At 44.4% G+C, this 17,851-nt stretch overlaps 1 protein-coding gene across 2 annotated transcripts in view; it reads left to right on the forward strand.

The window, feature by feature from the left end:
* The window catches only part of FBXO40 (F-box protein 40), an 85,408-nt gene that overhangs the window by 55,457 nt on the left and 12,100 nt on the right, over nucleotides 1-17,851 (forward strand). The window lies entirely within an intron of this gene.

The raw sequence follows: 17,851 nt of genomic DNA on the forward strand, positions 1-17,851 counted from the left end.
CCGCCAGTGTGGAAGCAGGCAATGGTCATCCCGTTGCTGAAAAAGCCGGGACTTGACCCGAAAGCTCCAGCCAATTACAGGCCAATTTCGCTGCTGCCGGCCCTTGTAAAAATCTTGGAGAAGCACGTTCAGTCGGTGCTCTCCAATTTTCTGGAGTCCCATGAGATCTTACATGACTCCCAGTCGGGCTTCCGTTCAAATCGTAGCACCGAGACCGCGCTCCTTGAGGTTTCTGAAACCATCAAAGGGGTGTTGGATACCGGGGGCAAAGTCATGTTGGTGTTGTTGGATTTGTCGGCGGCTTTTGACACCGTCCCCCATGAGGGCCTGCTCGCAAGACTCTTTGAGATTGGTCTTCGGGGGACGGTGCTCAGATGGTTTTCGTCCTTTTTAGCCGGCCGCCGGCAAACGGTCTGGACATCATCTGACACCGCTGTGATGCCGCCTTTGGGAGTTGGGGTCCCTCAGGGCTCTATATTGAGCCCGACCCTTTTTTAACATCTTTATGACCCCTTTGGCGGCGGTGGCGGAGTCATTTGGTGCCCGGATCGTGTCGTATGCCGACGACACCCAACTCCTCTTCTCTTGCGAGAGAGGGGCTGACTTTGACGGGGAGAGTATCCGGAATTGCCTTGGGGCTGTGTTCACATGGTTCCAACTGAACAGCCTCAAGTGCAATTCCGACAAATCTGAGGTACTCTTCTTCGGGTGCGATACGGAGCCTAGCTGGCAGGCCTGGTGGCCCATCGACATGTTCCCTCCGTCCGGTTCTTCCCCCATGGCTAAAAACCTGGGGGTCAAGATGGACAAGGGGCTGACGATGAAAGCCCAGATCTTGGGGGTGACCGGCACCTGCTTCGGCCTTTTAAAAATGTTGCGGAGGTTTCTGCCTCTCTTGTCTGAGGAGCACAGGAGGCTGACTGTGCAGGCTCTGATAGGCTCCAGGTTGGATTATGCCAACATTCTTTACCTGGGCCTGCCAGAGTACCTGTTGCAGCGGCTTCAAGTTGCGCAGAACGCGGCGGCCAGGGCCATCTTTGGCCTAAATAGACGCACCAGCGTCTCCGGGTTATTGGTGACGCTGCACTGGCTACCCATCCGCAAACGGATCGCCTTTAAGGCTATGACTTTGGCCTACAAGGCACTCCATGCCGTGGGAGCAAAACATCTCCAAAAAAGACTGGCCTTTTATCACCCGGCCCGCTCGCTGAGGTCTGAATCTCTACTTTTGGCCGCTGTTCCGCGTGTTAAGAGGGCTCGCCTGGGCGGCCGCTCCTTCAGTTTGTTGGCTCCACAGATGTGGAATTCACTACCGCTCCCACTGCGGGGGGCGACTACTCTCCTTGATTTTAGAAGAGGTCTTAAAACTTGGCTGTTTACCCAATAGGTTTGCTAGCAGTTCCTCTCTTTTGTCTGTTTGCTTTTCAACCTTTTTAACAGTGTTGTGTTATTCTGAAATCAGTTCTCCTTACCTAAAGCGCCGGGACACTCTTTTTGAGTAACCGCTGCGCTATACAAAAGAATAAATAACATAACATAACATAACAGGTGGTGACAAGTTGTTTGAGTCCGAGGTTGGCGAGGTTGTCCAACAGGGTGGTGGTGTTGCGGTCGTTGTTCTTTTCAAGGTGAAAGTTGAGGTCGCCCAAAAGGATGTAATCCTCGGAGGGGAGCGCGTGTGGAGTGATGAAGTCCGTGATGTCTTCACTAAACTTTGCGCGGGGTCCTGGTGGCCTGTAGAGGAGGGTGCCTCTGAGTGTGGTCTTGGGGTCAATGTGGATCTGGAAGTTGGGGTGTTCAGAGTTGGCGAGATTGACGTCTGAGCTGGTTGAGATGCGGATGGATTTCTTATGGACGATAGCGATACCTCCTCCTGTGTGGCCGGTACGGTCCTTGCGTATGATCTTATAGTCTTCCGGGATGGCAATGGTGATGTCTGGGGCTGAGGTGGCGTTCATCCATGTTTCTGTCAGGAAGGCGACGTCCGGAGAGATGGTGTCTAGTAGATTCCAGAGGTCAATGGCGTGCCTGTGGACCGATCGGGTGTTGAGCAAGATGCATTGTAGGTGGTTGGGGTCGGGTGTCTGTTGTGTGATCGTAGATGAGGCGTTGTTGTTGGTGCCGTTGAATTTGCAGGAGTTGCATGAGAAGGGTCCGTGGGTGTGTCCAGGAGCGGCTTGGACGCAGTTGGGGGAACGGCCGGGGTTAAGGGCTAGGAGGGTGGTGGCATCGTAGGTAATGCGGGGAGGGAGGGTAATACGAGGACCAGGGGGTCTGGCGCTGGGCGCGGTCCAGGCGCGGACAGGCGTAGATGGGCTTACCTTTGGCGCACCTTCGGCGCGACTGGGGCGCGAACGCTGCGCGTGAACGCTGCGCGTGAACGCTGCGCGAAAAAGCATCTGTCATATATGGATAGTGGAGGGGGAGGGGCGAGGGCGGCTCAGCTGGGAGGCGGGCGGGCTTAAAAGGACGACAACAACAAACAAAATGGCAGCGGAGGGGAGAGCAAAGCAGAGCGCCGGGGGATATCGCGCATTAACAGTGAAAGTAACAGTGGCAATGTAAAGTGCAAACAAAGCGAAGCGGCACTGCAGGCAATTAAATACGAGGCAGTTGAAGGTGAAAGCGCAGCACAACGATACCAGATGTCACCAGAGACACTGGGGAGCGACCACTCAGCCCAAAAGCGAACAATCGTTGAGGTGGTTAATGCCATCCGGTGTAGTAAGGGAGGGAAGACACCCGGCCCTGATAGGGTCCCTATCGACCTATACAAAACAGATGTATTGCTATGGAGCCCCCTGTTGACCAAGGTCTTTAACGCTGTTGCTATGGTCTCTGCACCACAGACCTGGGGAGAGTCGATTATTATCCCTATTTATAAAAAGGGAGATAGGGGCGAGGCCAAGAACTATCACCCTATTTCTCTCCTCGACTCCTCCATGAAAATAATGAGCAAGGTGTTATTGATTCGCCTGGAGGAATGGGTTGAAGACTATGGCATCCTTGCGGACTCCCAGTTTGGGTTTCGCAAGGGGCTAGGCACTATAGAACAGTGCATCAACCTAGACCTTATTATAGGCAAGTATACGCGTGCCAAACAGGGTTCGCTGTTCCTCTGTTTTGCAGGTCTTTCAAGTGTATTCGATTTGGTTGACCACGGTTTACTATGGACAACCTTATTGAATATGGGGGCCCCACCCGAAATTATTCATTTTTTGGCACGTTTGTATAGCAATTTGTCTGCTAAGATCCGTTTTGGGCAAATGGGTGAATGTACCTCTAGTATCCGAGTAGGTTCCGGCATTAGGCAAGGATGTGTTCTCGCCCCCCCTTCTTTTCTCTCTTTTTATTAATGCCATAGAGTCGGAATTGCGATTAGTTAGTGCCGATGCTCCGTCTGCTGATGGTTTAGCAATTCCGGTACTGCTTTACGCGGACGACATGGTTCTTTTATCCAGAACCCCTGTCGGGCTGCAGCGACTTATGGATACATTTCTGGATTTTATTAATGGGAGAAAACTTAAGATTAACAATTCAAAAACTTTCATCTTGGCTTGTGGAAAGAAAGTAAAAAAATTAAGATCATTTTCGTTTAAGGATCAAACGATCCAAGTGGTTGACACATTTTGTTACCTAGGTATTACTTTTAACAGCGGGGGTATATGGTCTCATGAGATGACCAACGTCAGGGCAAAAATGGGCAAATGTGCATTTGGTATTTTTAAATTCGCATCCAAATTGGGCTCAAGGCACATATTCGATATGTTGTACATATATCGCCATAGATGTGTAGCTCTGGCCCTTTATGGGTCAGGGGTATGGGGACACTGTAATCATAACTTGCTTCAAGTTGAAGAAATTAAATTCATTAAGAAACTCCTCTGTTTACCATCCTCAGTCTCTACCAGTTTGATCCACCAGGAGGTTGGTTTGGAGCATCTATCAGATCTTATTGGCCTTAGACCCCTACTGGTATGGAGATCTATCTGGCTTAAAGAACAAACCAGTTTCACAAGGAAAATCATTAATGACTGTCTCCACTTGGACAAGTGTAACCTGATTCCCTGGCTCAATTACATTTTTTCTTCATTTAAAGATGTTTTTAAGCTGAATGTCCGTGAAAACCCCTCCAGTGCCTCGGACATCCCAAATGAAGAGCTAAAGCACGTGTATATGAGGGCTAAGGCACAAAAGCGTAGTGCTGCCACCAGCCAGTACTCTACACACCGCTTTTACAATTCATATAACAGGGCTGAACCTGGTTTTGCAGAATATCTAAAAATGGTAACTATACTATCACACCAGTATGTCCTTACTAGACTACGAATGGGGACTGTTCACATGCTTGTTGCTTGTCCGCGCATCAAGTTACATACTGTAGCCCCATGCCGGTGTGATGGGACCTCAAAGCAGAGCACTGAGCCCTTTCTATTGATTTGCCCTTATTACCTGCAATTCCGTATTATCTATTTGAAACCACTTTTTAAAAAATATAAGGTATTTTCTATGAAATCAGCCATGAGCCTTTTATTTGCACTTGATGAACCTGATGTGTGCTTTTTTACCGCTGTATATATTTTAAAATCTGTATCTGTCAGGAAAAGTATGTCTTTTGTAACTTAATGTCTATAAAATGTAATTTGTTAATTGTATATTATGTGATGTACTGTATGCACTTTTATGATTATTTTAAAAAAAATGATCGAATAAAGTTTTTGAATTGAATTGAAAATTGAGTCCAAGGGAAAAGGTAAAGCATCAAAGCAACATATAAAGGACTTAGAAGCCCCAGTGGTAGCCATGAATATGAATTGGTGGAAAATGCTACATTTTCAAATGATAAAGACAATAGATCCCCTTTATCAGACTCCAGCAGGAACATTTGTCTTAAAGCATTTTTTTCTGCAAATGGGGAGCCCAGAAAAGTATTCCAGTAGACAATCGGACAAATTTGGTAAGAGATCCACGGGGAGAAAGTAGTATGAACATTACAGGATCACTTGGTCTATTTTGATGGGTCTCCAAGTCCCAGTCTATCACAGTGTATACGAGAGATACTGATGAATGACACTAAAGGGTCCAACCTTAGAGCAGAAGTAGAACACTCCCACATGCCCAAAGAAGTAGAACAAATATGTTTAACAGATGCCTCTATAAACTGAGATCCTGTGATCTCCGTTGAAACTGGCATCTGTTGCCCTCTTTACTGGTATCAAGTGTAAACATAGGTCCTACATGACTCTATTGGATGCATTATTGCTTATGCAAGGGTCTCTTAAGGGTATTTTAGAAGCCCTAGTAGCCATAAACAAAAACCAAAAGACCCATACAACTCTCCCGCAAAATATAACTGGGGAACGACTAAGTGAACATTTGTTTACCCACTTTAATTATGCCAATAAGTGTGATCCTGGAAAACGGACTTATCAATTCACCGAATAATCTGGGAGAAGATCATGTTCCAGTTGTATTTACCCCATGACGGGTTGCCAAATGATAAAGTAGACAGAAAGGGGACTCAATTAAACAGGAAATTGTAAGCACGCTACTCACCCGTGAGGGTCTCAAAGCGCTGAAGGGGGTGGGTGGGACTGAATATATTACCTTCCGGACAATTCTTATCAAACATAGATTTTATAATGCAGGGTCTTTAACCCCTTGGACGCGGGGGTAATTCCCCCGCTGTGTTGGGGTGAAGGGGGCTCGCACAGGGCCCCGGTGCTCATGACGAGCTGAGCTCGTCATGACCACGCCCGTTCCTTTAGAACACTCAGCATAGCAGGGGGATTATACCCTTGTGTGAGCGCTGAACTCGTCATGAGCATGGGAGGGTTAAAGCTTATCTCCAATTACAATTTGTCTTATTTGAGACAATAAAGGAAACAATATCAGCTGGGTTACAGAAAACTGAAAGAAGAACCCCTATTCAACTTTCAATGGGATAAGGAAAAGGGGAATTGGGCTAAGCCAACATAGTGCAGCTCTAAATACCAACAGAATACAGAGCAGTGATGTTTCACAGAAAACCAGAATGAACTCGTATGGTCAGCAATTGACACAAGATGAGTCTGTGGAAAAAGTTGCAAAATCCAACAGTTTAAAGGAAAGTAATTCAAAACAAGAGCTAAAAATGCTGTCTGACAAAGTATCAAATAATCAAAACTTTAATAGCCCATAAAACAGATCACAAAAGAACAGGGTCACTGAACCTTAGTCTTTGACATCCTTTGTAAAGAGAAACAAGTGGAAAAAAATGCCCATTAAATACATTAAAGCTTCTCTCCCCGTTTAAACATACCCCAGGATTGACAGATGTTTACTCTTCAGATTTTATGTAAAAATCTTTTTATTGAAATTTTTCAAGGGTAGCAACGATACCAATCCATACTTTAGGTAAATTACTTCCGCAGGCTGCAGAAGGTTCAAGCATACTCTATACAAAAAACCTGGAACAAATTGACATGAATATAAAGGCAATTGAACACATTATAATTCAGCCCATTTCCAGTCACATGTGGTCCAGTGTCCTTGATAGGGAAAAAAATACCATCATCATAAGTTTCCAACTCGAATCTACCAGGGGCATGCGGCTGCTTGGGCCCAGGGGAAGGCTTGCCTTCCTGGGCCCTGCCCAACCCCTGGACTACTGCTGTTCTGGACTCTGGAAGGACTTTGTGCTGGTCCCTGGGCTTTTGGGACCCCAGCCCCTGAAAGCACTTTATTTTTGCCTAGCGCTTGAGAGCGCTTTTCTTCTGCCTAGCGCTTAGGAGCGCTGTTGCTCTCAGCCGGTGCCCATCCGGTATTTGCCCCGTTTATTTGCAGATTTCTGGGCCTCCAGCAAGTGCCCACCTCGCCTTATAAGGCAAGCCGGGAGCCGATTGGACCTAATCCGTCTCGGCTCCCGACTCACACGCCCTCTGTGCGAAGATTTGTGCGGTCACAGACAGCTGGGGCCACCATCTTTCGTGTCCCGGGCGTGGGAGGTTGTGAGGCATTAGCGGAAGTGTTTTGGAGATCTTGGAGTCGCGGGGCCGGGGTGATTTTTTACCCGGATTGCTGAGGAGAGCGCTCACCAGCTTCCCAACATGGCGGCAGGACATCGGAGCAGCAGCGTTATTGCTGGCTCCCGCTGAGACAGCTGGGGGAGGACTTGCCGCCGGAGATCCCCCACCTCGCCCGACTGCCAAACAGGCAAGAAGCGCTAGTGATGGTATGATCGGCACCAAGCGCCGCATCACTGCTGCAGCCTCCACCGGTGCCTGACTCTAAAATGGCGGCCGCCGCTGCCCACACGGCGGTCTTTTCGGGATTCAACATCTCAGGCGCCCGTTCTCCTGGCAGTTCCTGCGGTGAAGGACTTCATTTGGGCGCTCTTTGCCTTCTGCGTCCATAGCTCCCACATATTGCTGCCATATGTCTGCTGCCTGCTTGCACCCCTGCCGGCCCGCCGCCGATTCCCACACAACTACCAGGGCGGATGAACCCACACACAACCCACCCGCTGCAACGGGAGCCGTGCCAGCGCCACATGACCAACGCGCTGGAGCGGGACCGCACCTACAGCGTCAACATGACCTTCACCCCTTACGCACAACGCCACCACCCACATCGTGTTTAAATGGGCTCTGGTGAGAGGCCCCTCCTTCCCTTCAAACTTTGTTTTAGACTTGCTGCCTCCCGTTCTGCCTTGGCGCCTGTGGTCTTTCTTCCCTGACCCCCTGGTCTCCGGATTGAACTCCTCTGCCCCAGCTCCTTATGAACGATGAGGCTGTGACTTTGCTGCGGACTGCCTTTCTCACCCTGGACTTGCAGGCTATGTCAGCCCTCTTTCTGGACTTTCGGACTTGGACCTTTGTGCTCTCCACTATTTTCTTTTAATGACTCGCTTCTACTTCTACCTTTCTCCTCTGCCATTTTAGCAATCTCTGACCTCCCCCTCTGTCCTAGCGACCTTTCTATTGTCTCTCCTGTTGCCTCTGACACACTCCTCACTGTCTTACTCATTACTATCTCCTTCCCTCTCTCGTTTGTCTCACTTTCCTGCCCTTCTCTGTCCCTCCCTTGGTGCTGTGACTGCATCCCCCCTCCGACCCCTCTTAATGGAACTCTTCTTTACTGTATAGAGACATAACTCTAATCACTAGTATATGCAGTAGACCTTTGTACTCTACTATTTCTATGTGACTCTTATAGTATATCCATTCGTATCCCTTCCCCATGTATATAGAGATAACTCTAATCACTAGTATATGCAGTAGACCTTTGTACTCTACTATTCCTATGTGACTCTTAGAGTATATCCATTCGTATCCCTTCCCCATGTATATAGAGATAACTCTAATCACTAGTATATGCAGTAGACCTTTTTACTTTCTACCATTCCTATGTGACTCTTAGAGTATATCCATTCGTATCCCTTCCTCATGTATATAGAGATAACTCTAATCACTAGTATATGCAGTAGACCTTTGTACTCTCTACCATTCCTATGTGACTCTTAGAGTATATCCATTCATATCCCTTCCCTATGTATATAGTGATAACTCTAATCACTGGTATATGCAGTAGATCACTGTGCTCTCTACCATTCCTATGTGACCCTTAGAGTATATCCAGTCATATCCCTTCCCTATGTATTTAGAGATAACTGTAATCACTAGTATATGCAGTAGATCACTGTGCTCTCTACCATTCCTATGTGACTCTTAGAGTATATCCATTCATATCCCTTCCCTATGTATATAGTGATAACTCTAATCACTGGTATATGCAGTAGATCACTGTGCTCTCTGCCATTCCTATGTGACCCTTAGAGTATATCCAGTCATATCCCTTCCCTATGTATTTAGAGATAACTGTAATCACTAGTATATGCAGTAGATCACTGTGCTCTCTACCATTCCTATGTGACTCTTAGAGTATATCCATTCATATCCCTTCCCTATATATAGAGAGATAACTCTAATCACTAGTATATGCAGTAGACCTTTGTACTCTCTACCATTCCTATGTGACTCTTAGAGTATATCCATTCGTATCCCTTCCTCATGTATATAGAGATAACTCTAATCACTAGTATATGTAGTAGACCTTTGTACTATCTACCATTCCTATGTGACTCTTAGAGTATATCCATTTATTTATTTGTTAAGCTTATAATGCGCGCAGCTACCCAACAAGGGTTTCCCGGCGCCATGACGTAGCACAGTGGTAAGGCATGGGACCTGGCAGGAGCTGTTATTGATCAAACAACCAGGTTTTGATGTTTTTACGGAACCTCAAGTAGTTTACCTCCTTGCGTATATGGGGGGGGGGGGGGGGGGGGGGGAGGGTAGCTCATTCCAGAGAGATGGACCTAAGTGTGTGAATGATCTACCTCCCATTCTTGATAGTTTGAACCTAGGACGCAAAAATTGGCTGCGGATTGTGACCGTAGGCTACGCTTAGGTGTGTAAGGTTGGACTAAAGCTTGAAGATATTTAGGCGCTGTGCCCGCTTTTATCCTGAACATATAGCTCAGGGCTTTGAACTTGATACGGTTCTCCACCCTGAGCCAATGTAGGTCTCGCAGATGAGCCGAGATGCAGGCGGTTTTTGGGATTTTACACAGCAGCCTAGCAGCTGAGTTCTGGACTAGTTGCAGTCTCCGCACTACGGCTTTATTTGAACCCAGGTACAGGATGTTACTGTAGTCAAGCCGGGATGTGATAAGGGCATTGATTACGGTTTTTTGGGTGGAAATGGGCAGCATCCAGAGACTTTTTGTAAGCCATTTCAAGATGGTAAAACATAAGGCTGCCACCTTGCAGGATTGCCGGATCCATTCGTATCCCTTCCCTATGTATATAGAGATAACTCTATTCACTAGTATATGCAGTAGACCATTGTACTCTCTACCATTCCTATGTGACTCTTAGAGTATATCCATTCATATCCCTTCCCTATGTATATTGACATAACTATAATCACCAGTCTCTTCTTTGTGTGACTTTACATCTTGTACATTTGCAATTTTTTTTTCTGTGTGTATCGTTTATGTAACGCATGTAATCCTAAATCCTTATGTTTTGCAACTAGTTCTTATGTAAAGCGCTCTGACACCTTCGGGTAAAGTTCGCGCAATATAAAATCGCATTAAACAAAAAATAAAAATAAAATAAATAAGTGTATAGAAGGGATCTGCGGTTGTTGGGTCAGCCAACGTCCCAGTTTCTTGGTTGGTCACTGTGTGTTGTAGTTTACACTTGAAATGTAGGGTAGGTGGCCCGATGCTCTAGTACAGGGTCCAACCTCAATCCAGGAGGGTCAGATCTATGCTAGACAAATCAATGAGGATGCCCATTTAAATTCACTGAGTTTAAATGTATCTTATACAGATATCCTAAAAATCTGAAATGGATATGGCCTTCTCATCTCTTAGAGCAGCTTCCACTTTACAAATGGATACTACCCATTTCAGACGTTGGTATCTAAACGATGGCGTGCAGCGGCATATACAGTTATTAACCACTTATTCATCATTGTAGCCCTCTAGGATAGGGGGCACCGATTTCATCCCCATTTCTCTATTAATTTTTAATGGGGCATAATGTGTACATTATGAGTCACAAAAGCATTGGAAACTGGTAAGTGCCTTCAATACAATACAGTCAAGTTTATGCAAATGCCAAGCTTGACATTTTGAGACTGTCAGGTTTTTCAACTCCAAAAAAACTTTCTACTTCAAGCCACAGACTCCGTAATGGACGTATTTTGCCAACCTCCCTATAATCATACACAAATGTTGGAACACTCGAGAGTGGCAGAGGATTCTTGTGGTTCTTAAGCCGGACAGTTGTTTTGTTTTTGTTTCTATCCTCCTGGGGTTGACAAATGGACACATAATTCTTTTTTTCATTTCAAGAAAATTTTATTGATGAGAATAATGGTAAGAAGAATGAATATATAATGCAATACAAGTGATACAATCGATGCAATAGAGATATGCAAAAAAGGGCTAGAATTGATAGGAAAATCAAGATATTAAATATAGATAATGAACAATAGCCCATGAGAGCTATAGATTTCATTCAAGTAAAAACCTCTACCAAGGCCTTAAAACATATGAATCACTATCAAATGTGGAGAAGGGGATAGGGGAGGAAACAGAGAGAGGAAGAGAGGAGAAAAAGAGAAAGAGTAAAGAAAGAATGAGTAGGAAAAGAAGACAGGAAGGAGAGAAGAGAAAAAAGAGAGAAGAAGGATTCCCACATGACTAACCCAGCCTGGAGACCAAATAGCAGACAACAATTAGACAGACACATCAAAAGGAAATTGAGGAACCAACCCCTTGGAAGACAATTCCATATAATCATCCAAAGCTTTCCAAACCCCACTAGAGATAGATGGAGAGAGGTGAGCTTGATCAACCGAAGTATGAGCACTACGTAAAAAGGAGACCCAAGCCCACTACGTATGATAGGAAACCGATGAAAAGGATTTCCACTCCATAAGAATAATTTTCACCGCTACAGTCAGGAGAAGATCCAACAACTGTAACTCCAATGGATCTAAAAAAAGAGGAGTAGGGGCAGCCAGTGGGCCTAATAAAATTACGGGGAAGGAAAGTTGGAGCTCAATACCAAAGATAAGAGAGAGATGTTTCTGAATGAGGTTCCAAAAAGGTTGAAGCAAGGAACAATGAAAGAACATATGAGGAAAGTCGCCTGCCAACAGGCCACAGCTCCAGCATAAGTTGTCTTCTTTAAGGTGAAGTGAGTGAAGCCGTACAGGCGTCCAATGAAGAAGATTAATAGAAAAAAACTTAGACTGCATTAAAGAAGGTGCGATTTTATTACGAAGAGAGAATTTACCAATTGATTGCCAAGTTTCAGAGGAAATATGTTCTGTAGTGGAATGATCAAAATGATGTAACCATTTACGATGAGCAACCGTCTGGTCAGGGAGTGAAGCAGAGGACAAAAATTTATAAATTTTGGAGGCAACATGACCAGATTTGATCCAAATATTAAAAAGAGAGATAGTAGAAGAAGTAGGATGAAGACGAACTTTAGCAATGGCCACCTTAATTTTAAGAAAAGTATAAAAATCAAGATTTGTTAAGGAATGGTTCTGAGCCAAGGTAGAGAAGGGTAATGGTTCGTCAGAAGCACCATATAAATGTTTAACAAGAGAGATTCCTTTGTCTGCCCAATGAGGGTGGGAGAAATGATAAGCTTAAATTTGGAATTTCTCCAGATAGATGTCCACCTGGTTTTATGCAACGGAATTGCCACCTTCTTGTCTATTTTACGAACCGCCGCAATTGTATCAAGAATTATAGACCGGGAAAATAGGATATGCAAAGTGGATGCAGTGCAAAAAGAGGCAGTAGGCAAAGGAGATGCTAAATGCTGTTCTATGAGCAGCCAAGAAGGAACATGCAGAGATGGCGGAGAAAACCATAAAGCGCCTTGAGACGCCAAAAAAGCAGTCTGATATTTCTCCCAGTCAGGAAAATTACAACCTCCCATATCACAAGGACGACGCAAAAATTTGTAGGCAAGTCGAGCACGTTTGTCATTCCACAAAAATTTAGAGGTCAGAATATCGATTTCGCGAAAAAAGGAATCTGACAATTTAATCAGCAGCATGGATGAAACAAAATTAATAATCGGCGTGATCATCATTTTGAGAGTTTGGAGGCGACCCCACCAAGAAATATGTTTCGGAGACCATGTATCCAAAAGACGACGCACCTTAAGTATAGTCTGAGATTCATTATAGGCAATAGTGGTAGTCAAAGCAGAACAAAAATAAATCCCTAAGTATTTCAAGCGTGTAGACTGCCATTTAAAGCCCGCTGATCCCATATGCGAGGGGAAACAATAGGCATTTAAAGGGAACATTTCTGTCTTGTCTGTATTTAGGGTATATCCGGAAACCGAAGAGAATAGAGAAATGATGTTAGAAATAGCCGGGATTGCCAGAACGATATCATCCGAAAAAATAAGAACATCATCTGCATATGCAGCAGTTTTAATACAGTGAGGGCCAAAAGAGAAACCCTTGATATCAGGATGTAGGTCAATCAAACGAAGAAGAGGATCAATGGATAATAAAAATAAGAGTGGGGATAAGGGACAACCCTGTCGAGTGCCCTGACTAAGATTGAAAAAAGAGGACGTCGCACCATTAACTCTAATGTTAGCTTTGGGTTGAGAATATAAGGACATAATCATATTAATGAAAGAGTCACCAAGATTGTGCGCGCATAAAACCGCACGAAGAAACGGCCAAGAAACCTTGTCGAAAGCCTTTTCCGCATCAAGGGCCAAGGCCGCGGCAGGAAGTAGAGAGCGTTTGGCAACACCGAGAACATGACAGAAAGTGCGGACATTGTCTCGCGCAAGACGGCCTTTCACAAATCCATTTTGGGAAGGATGAACAAGAAGAGGGACAAAGGATTCTAGTCTTTTGGCCAGGATTTTAGCAAAAATCTTTGCTTCCATGTTAAGGAGAGAGATAGGTCGGAAGTTTTTAGGATCCGAATGATCTTTCCCCTCTTTCGGAATCACTACAATAGTAGCTTCAGCAGACGTACCCGATACAGACCCATCTTTAATAAAAGAGTCAAAAACAGATTTTAATTTGGGGACAAGTGTAGGGAGAAAAGTTTTATAAAATAAGATTGGATACCCATCAGGACCTGGAGCTTTACCAGACCGAGTAGTTTTAATCGCAGACTCGATTTCGTCGGGGGAAATCGGTTTATTCAAAAAAGAGCGATCAGCATCAGAGACCGACTGAATCGGAACCGATTGTAAAAAAGCTTGACACTGGTCAAAAGAGGACTGATTAGAGGGAGTATACAACTTATTATAAAAGTCACGAAAGACTTCCAGTATCTCTTGTGTTTGGAATTTTTTAGAACCGGCGTGGTCAGTAATAGAAGAGATCTGCGAGGATTTAAAAGAAGAGTCCTTAAATTTTAGTGTAGCAGCCAAGATTTTCCCAGCTCGATTTTTTAACAGCAACTTCTTTGATTTTTGAGCTTGTACCCCAATATAGGCTCTTTTAGTAACAATGGTATTATATTTGTATTTAAGTAACTTTATTTGTTGTAAACAAGTTGGATCCTTAGAATGCCTGAAGGAAACTTCCAAAGTCTTTATTTCAGATGACAAGTCCGTAAGTTCTTTTTTAATAGCCGAATTACGTTTGGACATACATTTAATGACCTGACCACGGAAAGTACATTTAAAGGAATCCCATAGAACAATTGGGGAAGAGACAGAGCCTTCGTTCTCACGAAAAAAGGTATCAATATCTTCAGAGAATTCAGCAACCTGAGAAGAGTCATGTAAAACTTCGGTATTCAATCTCCACGAGCGAGCTCGTGAACGAGGGGCAAACGATGATAAAGTAAAAGTGACCGCAGCATGATCAGAGATTAAAATAGGATGTATAAGCGGAGAAGAAGAAGATGAAACAAGAGAAGAATGAACTAAGAGATAGTCAATACGAGAGAAGGAAGAGTGAGGCGAAGAGAAGAAAGAGAAATCACTACCAGTGGGGTTATGAAGACGCCAAATGTCTTGAAGCTGAGTAATCGAACACATGTTGAGCATTTGTTTGTGGGATTTAGGAGGACGAAACTGGAATGCAGAATTCCTGTCTAACAGGGGGTCCATTGGTAAATTGAAATCACCACCAACAATAAGATTGCCAGAGTGCGGGGTGTCATTTAGTTTTTTGGTAACCGATTTCCAGAAGGACGAATCATCAATATTAGGTGCATAAATATTCATCACATACAAATCATGCTGGCCATCCGACAATTTAGATAATAACCAACGACCCTCAGAGTCATGCTCAGAAGAAAGGAGCGATAACCCAGAATTCTTTGAGACTAATGTAATAACTCCATTTCGTTTACCCAGGGCATCAGAACAACAAACATCCGAAACCCATTCCTTCCTCAAAAACAACGCTTCTTTGTTAGTGAGCTTGGTCTCTTGAAAAAGAACCAAATCAGATGACAGGGATTTACAATAATCTAAAATGTTTGACCTCTTCACCGGATGAGTTAACCCCTTAACATTAAGGGATAATACATTCAAACCCGGCATGGAAAAACATAAAAATCGAAAAAAGACAACATGGGTGACAGAAACAAGACCAACGACAGAACTACAAGGAGCCAATCATCAAACAAAAGAACCACATTAGGCGGGTAAATTTGGGGAATCCAAGAAAAAGAGAAAGGGAGAAGAGAAGAAAAGAGAAAAGAAAGGAGGGAGAGAAGAAACAGGAGGGAAGGCCTAAAAGAGACCAACATCATATTAGGGAGAACGTGGAGAGGCGAGTAAGGGACCCGTACTAGGCAAATAAATAGGTAATAGCAATAGCCCCAAAGAGATATGGTGACCAAATAATAGGAATAGGGGAACTGGTAAGAAACAAAAGTAGCAGCGCACAACAACTGAAGAAGATAAATAAGTAAACTATAGCTAATAAAATACATAAACACATTTAGCTAACAGTCTAATAAAGAGAAACATAGTTATAGTACCAAATATAAGAGAACAAATTCTAAAGAGAATAATCAGCAAGATGTAAAGCATGAACACTAGAGTACAGCATGGCAAACAAAATTTAAGTCCTACAAAAGAAAACTGCATAGTGAATAAGCAATTCATAACTGCATATAATAGCACTAAGACGTCGACAGCATATCAGGGAGAACGTGGAAAGGCAAGTAAGGGACCGTACTAGTCGAAAAAACAGTTGATAACAATAGCCCCAAAAAACTATAATATCCGGATGGCAGGAAAAAAGAAACTGGTAACAAACAAAAAACAGTCCCGCCAAGCAGCTTAATAACGTAAATAAGCATACTCTAACTGAGATAATGTATAAGCACATATAAAGCAGTCAATGGTTCGAAACATAGCTATATTACTAAATATTATTAGAAAACATGATAAGAAAAGAAAGCATGAGGAAAATCATGAACAGTAGATTAATGCATGACACGCAATATGTATATCCTAAAAAAAAAATAACTACATATTCAATGAATACACTATAACTATATATATTAAAAAAAACATAATAATGGCGCTTCCCAGGTTTCTATACGTTCTGGAGAATACACCTCACTTAGTGACACCACGCTACTTCAAACAGATCGCAGCAATAGTCTCCAACCTCCTCTGGAGCAATGGCCCGGCACGCATTGCCCATGATAAATTGGTGCGGAGTTGGTACGGAGGAGGGATTGCTCTTCCAAACGTCCAACTATACTACTGGGCGGCCCAACTTAAGGTGATTAACTCCTGGGTGCATGTTTCGCGAGAAGATCCGGCCTATAAGGCCGACTGGTCACAGTTAGGAACCGAGGGAATGCTTTCGGTTTTGTACAACAAAACCCAAGTCAAACGATTGATTGGCCCAACACACCACACGGCAACATTATGGCACAAAGCGCAGGCTCGATTAGGTTGGGAGGGCAGAATTACTAAACTAACACCACTATGGGACACCAAGCAATTGGGTAATCTCAGAGCATGTAAGGGGTTCACACAGTGGGACCACATAGGGATCTCCACAGTGGGGGACCTATGGGACAAGGGCGCAGTGATTCCTCTGCAGCAGCTTCAACAACAGTATGGTCTGGGCCCAACCGAGACCTTTAGATATGTTCAGATCAGTCACGCCCTACTTAAAGCGATTCCACGGGGCACTGATCTTCCTGAGTCATCCCCGTTGGAAGATAGGCTCCTGACAGAGTTCATGTCGCAAAGCGCCACCTCCCTTACGTATAAGAAATTGGTCAATAATATGAAAGACCCCACACTGCCGCTGCAGGATAGGTGGGTGAGAGAGATAGGGGCGGTAGACGAGACGGAATGGAACGAAGCACTGGCCTCGCCGAAGGAAGTGGGCATATCAATGAAATTTAGACTAGTACAACTTAAAATCCTGCATCGAGTCTACTACACGAGGTCACTACTACACAAAATCCAGAGAGCTCCTCACCCATTTTGCCTTAGGGGTTGTGGGGAGGAGGGAACCCTGTTTCACACATTGTGGGAATGTTCACTAATACAGGAGTTCTGGAAACAGGTTCTACGCACAGTTTCTCAGACACTTAACATATCTGTCCTGCCTGAACCCCGTAAATGCCTCTTAAACATCTGGGACCCCAATGATCTGGACAGGTATGGGCAATTATGGGCCACCCTGGCCATCACCGTAGCGAAAAGAGACATAGCACAGAGGTGGGGTGCACAGGACACGCCTACGGCAGCAAGTTGGGCCAAAAACATGGACATGTTGATGGTAGTGGAACGAGGAGTGTATGTACTCAGAGCGAGCCCCAGGAAGTGGAATAAAATATGGTCCCCTTGGAACAGATACAGGGGTGACATCTGTGACCCTCTCCCAGAAAACGAGGATCTAGACTCGGAGGAGGATGAGGATTGAAAGGGGGTATGTCCTGCCTTGGGCACCATGAACGGCTAGGCACCCGCTATTGTCAGGATACCGGACTATGCAGACTCTATCAACTTACTGCTTTATGTGATGATGTACAACTGTCTAAAAACTGCTTGATGATGACGATGTTAATTTTCTAATTTTCTGTTTCTTGTTATTCCATTACTCATTTCATTGATTTTGATACAATCTATCTACTCATAACCATGATTCATTTTCAGGAACAACTTTGGGGATAATGTAAGGGACGGAATCCGACGTACTTACTATATCGACAGTAATGCTTGCCAACTGATTATGAATGGCACATTAATTATGTGCATGATCCCCATGTCATATAGTTATCGACCACTACAAGACCATGATT

This window comes from Lissotriton vulgaris, chromosome 8 (genome assembly GCF_964263255.1).
Source record: "Lissotriton vulgaris chromosome 8, aLisVul1.2, whole genome shotgun sequence".
NCBI lineage: Eukaryota > Metazoa > Chordata > Amphibia > Caudata > Salamandridae > Lissotriton > Lissotriton vulgaris.